This window comes from Syngnathoides biaculeatus, chromosome 16 (genome assembly GCF_019802595.1).
Source record: "Syngnathoides biaculeatus isolate LvHL_M chromosome 16, ASM1980259v1, whole genome shotgun sequence".
In the NCBI taxonomy this organism is placed as follows: Eukaryota; Metazoa; Chordata; class Actinopteri; order Syngnathiformes; family Syngnathidae; genus Syngnathoides; species Syngnathoides biaculeatus.
The window spans coordinates 2,339,337-2,354,508 of record NC_084655.1 but is presented as its reverse complement, the minus strand read 5'-3'; the positions used below and the strand labels follow the sequence as shown (position 1 = coordinate 2,354,508).

General features: G+C 45.4%; 1 long non-coding RNA gene across 2 annotated transcripts in view; it reads left to right on the top strand.

Moving 5' to 3' along the window:
* The window catches only part of LOC133513987 (uncharacterized), a 70,663-nt gene extending 60,652 nt beyond the window's left edge, over nucleotides 1-10,011 (top strand). For both annotated transcript variants that reach the window (XR_009798683.1, XR_009798682.1), the window contains exon 4: nucleotides 9,747-10,011. This is a non-coding gene — a long non-coding RNA (uncharacterized LOC133513987). The remainder of the gene's footprint in view (nucleotides 1-9,746) is intronic.
* Nucleotides 10,012-15,172: the final 5,161 nt, after the last annotated feature.

The following is a 15,172-nucleotide window of genomic DNA, read 5'->3' as shown; positions in this document are numbered from 1 at the left end:
GCTGGCGATCCGCAACTTCCGCTCCCTATTGGAAGGCCATGAGTTCACGGCATATGTGGACCATAAACCCCTCACTTTCGCCATGTCCAAGGTGGCCGAGCCGTGGTCCGCCCACCAGCAACGGCAACTGTCGTTCATCTCTGAGTACACTACGGACATCCAACACATCGCCGGCAAATCCAATGTGGTCGCGGACTGCCTCTCCAGGGCGATCGTCGGCACTGTGCATCTGGGTCTCGACTACTCCCGCATGAGCGCAGACCAGGCCTCGGACCACGGGGTGCAGGCTCTCAAGACTTCTGACACGGGTTTGCGCCTGGAGGAAGTCCCGGTTGGTGACTTGGGCGTCAGGTTGCTGTGCGACCTCTCGGCTGACCAGCCTCGGCCGCTGGTCCCTGCAAACTGGCGAAGAGCTGTTTTCGAGGCGGTCCACAACCTCTCCCACCCCGGAAGGAAACCGTCCGTGAGACTGGTGGCCCAGAAGTTCGTGTGGCGCGGTCTCAAGAAAGATGTGCAGGCCTGGGTCGACTCGTGCGTGGCCTGTCAGCGGGCTAAGGTGCATCGCCACACAAAAGCCCCCTTGGAGCCCTTCGCTGTCCCCGAGAGGAGGTTTGACCACGTCAACGTCGACTTGGTAGGTCCACTTCCTCCCTCGCACGGATTCACCTACTTGCTCACCATGGTGGACAGGACGACCCGCTGGCCCGAAGCTGTTCCCCTCTCCTCGACAACGTTTTCAGACGTGGCCCGGGCGTTCATCGGCACGTGGGTTGCACGCTTCGGGACACCGTGCGACCTTTCCTCAGATCGTGGCCCTCAGTTTACCTCTGAACTCTGGAACGCAGTCGCTGAGAGTTTGGGGGTCAAGCTGCACCGGACTACCGCCTATCACCCCCAGGCGAACGGTCTTTGCGAGCGGTTCCACCGCTCCATGAAAGCAGCCCTGCGTGCTGGCTTGACGGACGGCAACTGGTTGGATAAGCTCCCGTGAGTCATGCTCGGCCTCAGGTGCGCCCCCAAGGAGGACCTGTTGTCCTCATCCGCCGAAATCGTCTACGGCCAGCCACTGCGGGTCCCCAGCGAATTCATTCCAGACGCCACAGTGCCCTGGTCCGCAGCCAGGCAACGGTCCTCCCTGCTGGAGGCCGCAAAAGGGTTCGCGCTGGTTCCCACGTCGCAACATGGCACACCAGCTGCCCGGCTCCCCCGTCACCTGCGCTCTGCAGATTTTGTGTTTGTTCGTCATGACGCCCACCGTGGACCTCTCCGCCCCCCATACGACGGGCTGTTCAGGGTCCTGGAGCACGGGGATAAGAGCCTGCTCGTGGACATTGGCGGCAGACCCGAGACTGTTTCTGTGGACAGGGTCAAACCCCCGCACCTGGACATTGCCCAGCCTTTGGGGTTGGCCCTCCCCCCGCGCCGGGGTCGTCCCCCTTTGCCCTGTCCCCCTGCGCCTGCCGGGGTGGCCTTGACCCCGCCTGAGCCCTTGTCCCGTGACTCAATGGACAGTGCGGCCCCGCCCCCCTCGGCCCCTACAGTGCACACCCGCCGGCGTCGGGTCATCATCCCTCCACGGCACAAGGATTTTGACTATGGGTGATTTCTGGGGGGGCTTGTGTGGTGTTTACATAATTCACCCGCGGGACCTCGAGTTGGGGTGCGGGGTTCCGCACAGACTGTTTTTGTTGTTGCACTTCCGGAGTAAAGGTTAACAGAGTTCCCGCCGTTATGCGAGTAGTGTTTTGATGTCGAACAATAAAGCAAGTTCTGTTCCTGTGTCCGACACTCCGCGTCCGACTCCTTTTCTCCAGCTCTACAATACTACCATAAACAGACACATTAACAAACTGACGACCGTTGTTGCATGCACGGATGAGCAAAACAGAGTATAAAATACCGGTTAATTACGGCTTCGGTTGGGTCCGGAACAATTCACCTGTATTCAATGAACGTCAGGACGTGAAAGACAACCACCTTGTCATTTATATCAAATGTGTGTACGCCCCAATCGCCCATTGGACAAAGAACATCACAAATGCCCAGGTTATTTACAGCAATGTTTAATTTCCATCACTGTAACCTATTAGAGAGTCGTTTCTGGATTTAGATAGTTTGTACTTTATTGGTCAGACCCTGATTAGGCGAGCCCAGAACCATACGTCGGTTTGAAATACATAATATTATTGGACAGTCTTGCCATGTGACCAAAGCAACCTTTCAAACACATCCAGTGTCCTAGACGGCGATTGGATAATCTATGGGAAATCCTGCATACAAACACATATTTAAATAAACACCGCTTTGAGCTATGGATCATACGTAAAACGTCCCCTCCATATTAAATGTGGTAGTTTGGAGCGTTCGGAAAAGATTCCTCAATTTTTGTTTTTGCTGGTGAGAGACATGATCACGTCCCAATTGTTTTACACTTCAACAATAACACACAGGGGATCAAGACTGAACAATAACTTCTGATTGTGGTTGTCCATGATAATAATATTTTGTGAATAAAAAAAAATGCTGAATTTGTGGCTTATACCAAGTATTTCAATACAAATCTGAAGCTTTCTTGATCTGAACATGATTTGAAAACACGCACACACACAGAATAAAAAACAAACATTGAAAAATACAAAAATCGTAATTTGAAATGGAGAGGAACAAGGCTAAGCTTATGATGTCCTGTCATTCAACATTGATCAATACTTAAATTAGACGTTAAATATACGAATTTCCAATATTTATAATTCTTAAGATTGAAAACAAAAATAAACAAATGATATATGGCCCAGTAATATACAAAAGAAAAAGAATACATCTCGGATTACAGATAAAAGTGAAGTCACCTTTCCTTTCCTCTTTTTGGTAGTTTGCAAATATAATAATTAAAGTTGAGAAGTTCCGACAAGATATTGTTGGAACTCGCCTCTACGCACTGCCTGGGCTCTGGTACCACTCACCTTGAGAGGGATTGGACTCTGTTCCACTCTGGAGTTTCCCAAGTTGAAAGACGCTCAGCAGGTGTGGGTATACTTTTTGCCCCCCAGCTCGGGGCCTGTATGTTGGGGTTTACCCTAGTGGATGTGAGGGTAGGCTCCCTCTGCCTTCAGGTAGGGAGATTTGTCCTGACTGTTGTATGTGCTTATGCACCAAACAGCAGTTCAGCTTACCCACCAATTTTTGAGTCCTAGAGCAAGTGCTGGAGAGCTCCCGCTCTCAGGACTCCATCATTTTGCTGGGGGACCTCAATGCCCACGTGGGCAATGACAGTGAGATCTGGAATAGCGTGATTGAGAAGAACGGCTCCCCCGATCAGAACCCGAGTGGTGTTCTGTTACTGGACTTCTGTGCTCATCATGGATTTGTCCATAACGAACACCATGTTCAGGCATAAGGGTGTCCACATGTCCCCCTAGCATCAAGACACCTAAGGTCACAGTTCGATGATTGACTTTGAAGTCGTGTCATTCGTCTTGTGACTGCATGTCTTGGACACTTGGGTGAAGAGAGGGGCGGAGTTGTCAACGATCACCTCCTGGTGGTGAGTTGGGTCCGTTGGTAGGGGGAAGATGCCGGTCTGATGTGGTCGGCCCAAACGTATTATGAGGGTATACTGGGAACAGCTGGCAGATTCCCCTGTCAGAAGGAATTTCAACTCCCACCTCCGAAAGAACTTTGCTCACACTCCAGGGGAGGCGGGGGACAGTGAACAGTCTGTGATGACTGTCTGTGGATGATATTCCCCACCTCTATTGCTGAGGTGGCCGACGGAGCTGTGGCCATAAGCTGATTGGTGCCTGTCGTGGCGGCAACCCCCGAACATGTTGGTGGACACCAACAATGAGGGATGCTGTCAAGCTGAAGAAGGAGGCCTATCGGGCATTTCTGGCCTGTGGGACTTCTGAGGCAGCTGAGAGTTACCGGATGGGCAAGCAGAATGCAGCGTCAGTGGTCACTGAGGCATAAACCCGGCTGTGGGAGGAGTTCGGTGAGGCCATGGAGAACGACTTCAAGATGGCTTCGAGGAAATTCTGGTCCACTGTCCGGCATGTCGGGAGGGGGAAGCATTGCACTGTCAACACTGCATAGTGGGGATGGGGTACTGCTGACCTCACCTCGGGATGTTGTGAGTCGGTGGGGATAATACTTTGAAGACCTCAATTCAACCAACACACCTGCCCATGAAGAAGCTGAGTCTGAGTTCTCTGAGGTGGGCTCTTCTATCTCACCAAGGTGGTTAAAAAGCTCCTTGGTGACAGGGCTCCAGGGGTGGATGAGATTTGCCCGGACTTCCTAAAGGCTCCTGATGTTGTGGGGCTGTCCTGGTTGACACGCCTGTGCAACATCGCATGGACATCGGGGACCGTGCCTCTGGATTTGCATTTGCATTTTCCCCTGATACAGGTTGTTCGGTCCCTGGATGACCCCTGTCAGAGTTTGGTCTGCATTGCCGACTAGAAGTCAGACTCATTTACAGTGAGAGTTGGAGTCTGCCGAGGCTGCTCTTTCTCACCGATTTTGTTCATAACATTTATGGACGGAATCTCTAGATGCAGCCGAGGCGTAGAGGGTGTCCGGTTTGGTGGCCCCAGCATCACATCTATGCTCCTTGCAGATGATCTGGTTCTGTTGGCTTCATCAAGCCATGATCTCCAACTCTCACTGGAGCGGTTCGCAGCCGATTGTAAAGCGGCTGGGGTGAGAATCAGCGCCTCCAAATCTGAGACCATAGTCCTTTGTCAGAAAAGGGTGGCGTGCCCTCTCCGAGTATTGCCCCAAGTGGAGGAGTTCATGTATCTTAGGGTCTTGTTTACGAGTGAGGGAAGAATCTACCTGGAGATCGACAGACGGATTGGTGCAGCATCTGCATTGATGTGGACTTTGTATTGTGGTAAAGAGGGAGCTAAGTCAAAAGGCAAACTCTCAATTTACCACTCGATCTGCATTCCTACCCTCACCTATGGGCACGAGCTGTGGTCGTGACCGAAAGAACAAGATCGCGGATACAAGCGGCCGAAATGAGTTTCCTCTGCTTGGTGTCCGGGCTCTCCCTTAGTGATAGGGTGAGAAGCTCGGTCAACTGGGAGAGGCTCAGTGTTGAGCCACTGCTCCTCTACATTGAGAGGAGCCTCCCAGACGCCTCCCTGCTTCCCACTGAAAAAAGACCCCGGGGACGACCCAGGACACGCTGGAGAGACTATGTCTCTCGGCTGGCCTGGGAATGCCTTGGAAGAGTTGCCTTGGGGAAAGTGAAGTCTAGGTATCCCTGCTGAAGCTACTTCCCACGCGACCCAACCCAGAGAAGCAATAGAAAATGGATGGATGGAATTATTCATCTACCGTACCACTTATCCTCACTTGGGTCGAGGGCCAGATATGATTATTTGACTTAAAAATAAAGCAAATAAAACAATGTTCTTGCTTTCCCTTCTTTTATCTTCTTTCAATACTACACAATTACTCCATATGCATCTGCTCTTTAGATTGGTGTAGCATCACAGCTCAGTTCTTTTTTTTTTTTTTTTTTGTCCTGGTCTGCTGTTAGGTCAAGAAGAAAGGGGATCTGTACCCCTTTTATGATGGAACAGCTCTACTGGGCCACAGAGGGGTTTTTAAGATGCCACTGAGGTTCTATGTATTCTGATGGATTTTGGTTGATTTTTATCCATCCAGCCATCCATTTTCTGAGACGCTTATCCTCACAAGGATCACAGGAGTGCTTCAGCCTATCCCGGCTGTGATTGGGCTGGAGGCATTGTACACCCTGAATTGGTTGCCACCCAATTGCAGGACACATGGAGACAGACTACAGTCACACTCACAATCACACCTAGAGGCAATTTAGAGTCTCCAATTAACACATGTTTTTGGAATGTGGGAGGAAAACCCACACAGGCACAGGGAGAACATGCAAACTCCACACAGGCGGGCTGGGATTTGAACCCCGGTTCTCAGAACTGTGAGACCAATGCGCTACAGCTGCTCCACGGTACTGCCTGATTTTTATTTATTTTATGATTTATTCTGTCAGAGAGAACAAAGTTTTAAAGGAGAATGATACAAAAAAAAAAAAGGGGAGGGACAGTAAAATGATAATTACATGATGTAGGAAGAGAAGACAAAAAATGACAAGACATTAGCTATGATAAAGATGAGAAAAGTAAACGATTATATGCCTAGTACAATGGAATATTGTGTGTGGGGCTGGAGTCCTACACCGTGTGAAGAAAGAACAGGAAAATACAGGACTGGACAGGACAAGGACAGGAGGGGAAGCATGCAGAACAGATGTATTGAACCTGGAAATACAACTGAAGTGTGGTGGGTGTGGCTGTGTAAATTCCAAACATCTTGAGAAAAATAGAGCATGTAAGGAATTTCAGGTAGTTACAAGTTATTTATCGCTATCAGTGAGTGGCCCAACACCGAGCTATATCTCTCATAGGTGTGTATCTGCGGACACGTAAGTGAATTTACAATGTCTCATATCCAAAATAACATTTAGAAAAACTCAACCACCACCACTCCACCAGCCAACACACACTGGGAACAGCCCCCCATCCACAACCCCACCCCAGGAGAGCGAGATGCCCCCCACTAACCCACAGGGTCCACCAAAGTACTCAGTCCCCACCCAGCTAGAACACAAGACTGTTTCATGGAAAGGAGGGTGGACTCCTAACAGAAACGTGAAGGGGGGCACCTCGGAGAGCAGCAGTGGGCCGTGAATCACAGCCACCATCCCAAGCAGCATCCATCTAGAGGGGCCCGGCACCAGGAGCATTGCCATGTGCCTAATGGAACCTCCCCCACCCACGGTGCTATTCATGACAGGTCCCTGACTGGAAGTCATTGCCCCTACCCTGTGCTCAAGTGAATAGTGTAGTGCATTAAACTCTGGAGTGGCCCATGGGGTTTTGAGTAAGATTAGGGCTGCGGGGGACTGCTGCCCCACAGCCAAACTCCTTGACTCAAACTCCCACTGAATTTTGTGTAAGTAGTGCATTAAAAATGGAGATGAGTGTGTGTCATGCTTGAAAAGACCTAGGGGGCAGGAAGGGCAGAGAAGCAAAGCCTCCAGGCCAGGAATCAGTTTTGACCTATTGAATCCCGGTCCAACATTGCATCCCCCCTGACCCTGCACCAGTCCTCAAGTAACCCGTTGTATGTCTGCCTGGATGTGATTATTGAAAAAAATATTCAATTTCATTCTCAACACCACTTATTCTGGTTAGGATTGCAGGGGTCTTGAGTCTACTTGACTTCAGGTGAAAGGAAGACTACACCATGAACTGGTTTTCAGTCTGTCGCAGGGCAAATACTATATAGACAGACAACCATTTGTACCAGGGCTTGGTGGGAACTGAACCCACCCTGCCCACACTAAAGCCATACAAATGTACTAAAGTACGATCAGTCATATTGAAAAAATATTTACAGTGAATAATTGAAAATGAGGCGGCACGGTGGCTAAGATGGTAAAGTGTTGGCCTCACAGTTCTGAGGACCCGGGTTCAATCCCACCCGCGGCACCGTTAACCTGCATGGCATCGGTGGAATTCAGCAACTGTGGGTCGAAGACAAAGAAGGGGAGGAAAGCAGATTTGTCGGCAGAAGAAGAAGAGGAATGCACAGAGCCTACAACTGAGTGAAGGGTCTTTGAATGTTCGGACTATGACAGGAAAGGCTCAGGGGTTGGGTGACATGATGAATAGGAGAAAGGTTGATATTTCCATTTGTAAAGATCTCAACGCTCCCCAAAAAAAGCAGAAATTGTCAATGGTGCAAATAGTGCAGTACACACTTCGCTTAACCGGATATTCAATTGACAGAGCCTCGAGAAACGTTCATCTTCAAGTTGTACAAGTGAGAGAGGTCCGCTTATGAAAACCTCAGCATCCAACATTGCACTTTTGTGAGGAAATCAATTAAATCTCACTTCAGTACCTCTGATTGGTGCTTCAGAACATCCACTGTCCCTGTGTGTATAATGACAGATTTAACAGTTGAGTGCTGATCAGTAATCTCCAGGATTTTTTGAGAGGAATCATACTCTGTGTCATTAGTAAAACACAGCACGTTCTTCTCTCCGCAAAAGCATTTCACATCCTTGACAGCACAATCATCAACTATTAATGTTTGGGGTCCCAATTTTTTTTTTTTTGCGATGATTTAATTTCATACATTTTATTGCTGGTGGGGGATGAGCATTCTTGGCCAGGGTCTTGTAAAAGTTGCTCACATCTATTTGTCAGTCTGATGTCAATGTTTTGCATTGACTCGTGTTCTTTTTGCTTCCTCTTCTGTGTAACGACCGTCCATGGCCGCTCACGCGGGGTTAAGGCAACCTGCAACGCAGGCCAGCCAGATTCCTTGGTAATCTGCTGGTTTTGTGTCCTCCTTTTTAGATGTCCCGTATCTTTGGTCTTTGCTCCCAGTAAATTCCAGTGAGAACTGCTGGAGGATCGTTATTGTTTCTACAGTACACATCTATCCTCATTGTTGAGGCAATTGGGTGTCTGTTAGCACACTTCTGCTCACAATTTTTAGACATCCATCGAGTGGTTTTATCTCCTGACTGTCCATTAACAGCCACATATGCTTCAATATGGTGGATTTCCGATTCCAGAATTGACATCCTCTGCAGTAGTCCGTGATAACCCTCAATAGAGAAAAGAGGAATCTTGATGGCTCGTCTTGTTTATCACACCAGACTTTTGCTAATTATTAGGCCACGCACACGTATTGATGAAGCAACTGATAAGCCAGAAAAAGAAAAAGACAGTCCCGCAGGTTGAAAAGTATCCAGGAGTCGCAGATTCAATTTTTTCTTTTTTTTTTTTTAGAAGAATATTGATTGTGAAACCATTGTTAACACTAAAAACTAATTTGTATTTATTGGCCACTTGTAAGTTCTCATTTTCACTGCCAAGGTCGCTGTAGTCTGGTTACACAGGGGAGTGAGAGTGCTGTCATAATGGCGACGAAACAGTTCAATTTTGCTGTTGGGTGTTGGATGAAAATGCGACCCGTTATTTTGATTTTTCTGTTCGAGTGGTACCTGCGGGAACCACCCAAGGTCCCCCCCAAAGAAAAACAATTGGATAGCTACATACAAAGAACTGAATTCGAGGTTATTAAAATGACATGGTAGACCCGCAAATGTAAAACCACATTCTTGTGACAATAATCAGGCCATGAGAATTGCAAGTGTTACAATATGTGTAGCTGCAAATGGAACTAGTCTATGTGTCTTCCAAATATCCTCAATTCCCTGTGTAGATTTGTGCAGGTTACAAACCCTTTGAAACAGTTTCGAGGTTAAAGGAAATGACTGCTTATTTAAACACTAAATTAGATGTAGAAAAATAGTTTCAAATCACAACAGCCATTTCCGGAAAAAAATATTAATTGGCTCCATATAGTAAAAAAGGCAGTAAAAAACTTGTTCAAAAGATTGTGTTGTTTGCACGGATCCACAGATAATACCAGTGCTATTAATTGATAACCAATGCAAAAAAAAAAAAAGAAAAATAGTTGGGGGATTCTGTGTATCCATTAACTTCTTTTGAAAAACAAAAAACATCATTTTCTAATGGCGTGTCACTAGGAAATTTCACATGCATCAAATTGACAGGAACTGGAAACAAATTGGGAAATTTATCAGCATTTATGTTTTAAACCATTTTTGTGCCATTGTCATGGTGGTGCAGCGCTAACAATCTTTTTGATTTTTACGCCAGATGTCCTTCCTGACGCAACTCTTCTGCATTTATTCGGAGGGAGAGCTGGAGTCTATCCCAGCTAACTTCGGGCAGAGGAAGACTACACCCCGAACTGGTCGCCAGCCAGTTGCAGGGCAGATATCGACACCATCACTGAGCGGGAATTGATCCAACGCTGCCTGCATTCAAAACTCAAAACGGCCCTCTGAGGGCAATCCGAGCTATAACCTGGCCCGTGAGAGAAATGTGTTTGACACCCCTGCACTACACCATCAGATTAAAAAAAAATGTAACAAGTTACTGTGGTTTAATAACTTTATTATTTCCATTTGTCTATTCATCCTATGTCTGTTTATGAATTGACATATATTGTACATGCAGTTTTACCCGAACACTGGCATAGACTGAGCAAGAGCTGAATGACATGGACAAAATAGCAGAAAGATACACCTTACACACTGTAAAAGGTAATCTCAGCTGAGTCACCCAAAGGGAAAGATGAGCAAAGTCCAGCATAAGGTGGGTGCAGATTTATAGTATCTGAAAATACCTGAAGGCTAGTGAAGATTTAAAAGACACCTGACTAATTTGGGGTGACTTGGTCGACATGACTTCAAAATAGCGAAATAATATCATAGCATGTTGGGCTGCAACGTTGACAGCCGTAGTGATATTTTTGTTCATATGGTTCCTTTGGGAACCTGTAAAGCTGACAAAAAAACATAACAACAAAACCAATAATTATACTCAGTCAACTGTGCCTACCACACATAAGATAAAGAGGTGCAACTTCATTTCAAATAACAGTGATCAACAACTATGTGGCAGTCACCGAGGCATGAGGGGGGACTCCATGTATGCCTCCCAATGAATGACTTAAGCACAATTTTAATTCCTTGTCCGAGTCTGATTGCTGGGGATTCCATCTATGGGATTATGCAAAAGGAAACCCCCATTTTCTTCTCACCATTTGCCCATTTAATGCTACCTAGCACCCGCAGTTAAACTTTGCTTTCCAGGTTTGTGGTGAATAACGTGAACCTTGTGGCTGTCATTAGCCATACCCTTTAGCTGCACTTTTGATAATTCGTGGGAGCGGGGCTATGCCAACCGCTTCGTCGAGCGTGAACTCCCCATATCCCATGATAGAAGTGGCAAATCCTAATATTCAAGATGATCAACTACCCACCATTTTGGTACACAGAACCTGGACTCAAGATGATGTGAAAAAGGCCATAGAAGGTATCCATCTCATAAAGTTGATGGAACAGAATTCATCCTGGGAATGCAAGACTTAAGAAAGTCTTACCACTTAAATGGTGTGGAAGTACAACAAATTTGGATGACAGCAATGAAGGGAGATTGGCACAGTATCAGAGGAGATTGGAACCCAAAAGATAAGAATGAAGTACTTTCTCACCACAGCAGGCAACTTAATCATCGCGTTAAAGGGTTAATAGAACACACTTCTGCTATATTTAGACAAAGAGAAAATTATACTCCCATTGGAAGAGAAAAACAAAAAGACGATGAAACATTTGAAGAATGTAGAATCAGAATGACTGCATGTTTTAAAACAAACAGCGGCATTCCTCAAGATCACACTCCAGGGAGTGTGTATCAAGAGCAATAAAAAAAATGCTCTCCATGCTAATTCAAATAGTTCTATAAAACAATGGATTGAAAAACATTGGGTTCACAAATGAACTGGCACCCTGGAACAATACATTAACCAAGCACTACACGCAGAAAGAGTGCTAAAAATAAGAAAAAAAGGTGACACCTTTCTGACAGAGGAAGGAGAAATTTATGGAGCTTTATGCGGAACATTTCATAATTGTGGCCGCAGACGGGGAAGAGGCAGGGAAGGAGTGATGGGGAGGAGGCGCAAATTTGATCAAAAAGAAATTATTTGCTGGTGTTGTGGAGAAAAAGGTCACATCTCATGTGATTGCCCTAAATTTATTACAGGACACACCAGCCAACATCCCTATTGATTATCTGTACTCAGATGGTATATCAGTAGTAGTGGCAGGAGCAAGACTGACAAACGAAGTGCATTATACAAGGAATTGGCACCCCCACATATATCATTATACAAACAAACTGTACAGAGTGGAAGATTTTGGGACAATTTGGACAGGTAGCACAAAATGTTTCTGATTGGACAGAAATAGAACCAGGCTGGGATTATAGTGAGGAGACTGAACTGTACAGAAAACCACTTCATTGGACAGTACAAATACAAATGGGGATACACTCATACTGACCAGATGAGACAAATTTAACCCTTTTGGGCCTTACTGAGGATGAGGAGGAATTGTTAAAACGTGTGCCTGATAAATTACGGTCACAAGGACCATCAGATATAGGACTCATAAAAGGAGCATTACCGATACAAATTAGACCCAAAACTGAGTACAGACCAAGTGTGCAACAATATCCATTGAAACCAGATGCACTCAAGGGAGTCAAACCAGTACTCAATGACTTGCTGAAAGCAGGAGTGATAGTGGACTGTAATGATTCACCATGCAACACACCCATATTTCCTGTAAAAAAGGCCCCTCGTTCGGTGGGATGGAGGATGGTCCTGGATTTAAAAGCAGTAAATTCAGCAGTAATACAAAGAGCTCCTTGTGTCTCTGACCCACACACATTATTAAACAATGTGACACCAGATGCTGCTGTATTCACAGTGGTAGACATAAGTAATGCATTTTTCTCAGTCCCAGTAGACAAAGACAGCCAGTTTTGGTTTGCATTCACGTTTGGAGGGAAAAAATATACATTCACAAGATTGGCCCAAGGGTTTTGTGAAAGTCCAACAATCTATTCGGAAGTAATGACAGCAAGCATGTCCAAGTTTCAACCCCCACGGGGCAGTCAAATTATAGTCTACGTAGACAATGTGCATGTAGCTTCACCTGAGTTGGAAACCTGAAGACTAGATACAGATAGTATTACTCAAGCCTTTGTTAGAAGAAGGTCACAAAATAAGCAAGTAGAAACTGCAAATGTGTAGAGAACAAGTAAAGTATCTAGGTCACAGTTTGAGAAAGGGGGTGACAAACAATTTTGGAAGATAGGAAGACAACCATTCTACAAGCTAACGTAAGGAGAAAAAATGCGACCAGTGGCATATTTCTCATCCAAATTGGATAGTGTAGCATGTGCACTTCCTCATTGCGTCAGGGCTATGGTTGCAGCCTCAATGACTGTTGGGAGTAATTCCTCCATCATGCTTTTTCACCCACTAACACTAAGGGTGCCACATGGTGTGGCAGCCTTACTGCTACAGACCAATATGACCTTTTTGTCCCCAGGTAGACATCTATCATGCATGGCCATATTGCGATCTCAGCCACACCTCACACTGGAAAGATGTACTGTTTTAAACCCAACTACCCTATTAACACTCCCTGATGAGGGGGACCACCATGACTGCCAAGAATTATCTGAACAAACTACTAAATGCAGACCAGATTTAAAAGACCAACCATTCGAAACAGGAGAAATCCTTTTTGTTGATGGATCATCAAAAAATAATGATTTTGGAAAGTCGTAACAGAAACACATACCTTAAAAGCTGAACCGTTACCATCACACTATTCATCACAAGCTGCAGAATTAGTGGCACTAACTGAGGCATGTAAATTAATGAAAGAAAAATGTATTACAATCTACACAGACAGCCAATATGCTTTTGCTACATGTCAGATATTTGCACAATACTGGAAAAATTGAGAAATGGTGACATCTACAGGGAAATCAGTGACACATGCAGAGCTACTACAAAATTTGCTCATAGCAGTTCAATGACCAAAAGAAATGTAAATGTGCAGCACACACATCAAATACAGACAAAGTATCACTAGGAAACGCACTTGCAGATAAAACAGCAAAAGAAGTAGCAGGCAAAACCTTTATGGGATTAGCTGACCATGTAACAAATGAAAACATACTTTCAAATGATGTGTTAAACAAAACGCAACAACAAAGCTTACCAGAAGAACTAAAAATGTGGAAAAATAAAAGTGCCACATTTCAAAATGGGATTTATGTCAGCACAGATACAAAACCCCTTCTACCAAAAAATCTTTTTAAGTGGGCGGCAATATTGACCCATGGCAAGTCTCATGTCTCAACAGGGGGAATGGTAGCTCTTTACAAAGGCATACGACCTAAGGATTAAACTTGGATGCACAATTTTTTTGCAGGGCTTGTTTAACCTGTGGTCGACATAATCCACGAGGGAAAGTGCGTCAAAAATGTGGTCAGTCTTCTCAGGCTACAGATCAATTTCAGAGAATACACATGGATTTAATTTAACTGAACAAAAGTGAGGGGAAATAATACTGTTTAGTCATCATTGATGCTTTTTCAAAATGGGTAGAAGTGTTTCCGGCTAAACAACCTGATGCGCTAACAGTAGCTAAAGCATTATGCAAAGATATCATACCACGATATGGCATCCCAGAGACCATTTATCATGATAATGGAACACACTTTGTAAACAAAGTGGTCGACAAAATAGGACACATGTTCCACATGAAGTTCAAACGCCACTGTTCTTACCATCCAGAAAGTGCAGGAGTGGTAGAAAGAATGAACGGCACAATTAAAAATAGACTGAAGAAATGTATGGAAGAAACACACACACCATGGACACAATGTATGGATCTAGTCAAAATATACATCAACATTACAAGCACAACGGGTCTCACTCCATTTGAAACAATGTTTGAGAGACCATACAAATTATCGATATTTTCCATACATTGAGAGATAGATGATGAGGCAAATTTAGCAAGAAGTGAACTTAAATTACCAGAATGTGATATTACTTCCCAACAGGATCAAGAACTGGTGGTGCCAGGCGACTGGGTGCTGACACACAGCATAAGGAAGAAGGAATGGCACGTTCCGAAGTGGGAAGGCCCATTCCAAGTATTGCTGACTACACCGAGAGCAGTGAAAATAGCAGAAAGAAACACGTGGATACATCTTACACACTGGAAAAACATAATCTCGGATGAGTCACCCGAAGGGAAAGGTGATCAAAGTCCAACATAAGGTGGGTGCAGATTTATAGTATCTGAAAATACCCGAAGGCTTGTGAAGATTTAAAAGACACCTGACTCATTTTGGGGTGACTTGGTCGACATGACTTCCAGATGGCTAAATAAAATTATAGCATGTTGGGCTGCAACGGCGAGAGCCATTATAATATTTTTGTTCATATGGTACCTTTGGGCACCTGGACAGCCAACAAAAACACAGAGCAGAACCAATAATTATACTCAGTCAACTATGCCTACTACACATAAAATAAATAGGTGCAACCTCATTTCAAATAACATTGATAAACAACTAGGCGGCAGTCACCTAGGCATGAGGGTAAGACTCCATATGTGCCTCCCAATGAATCAGCTAAGCACTAC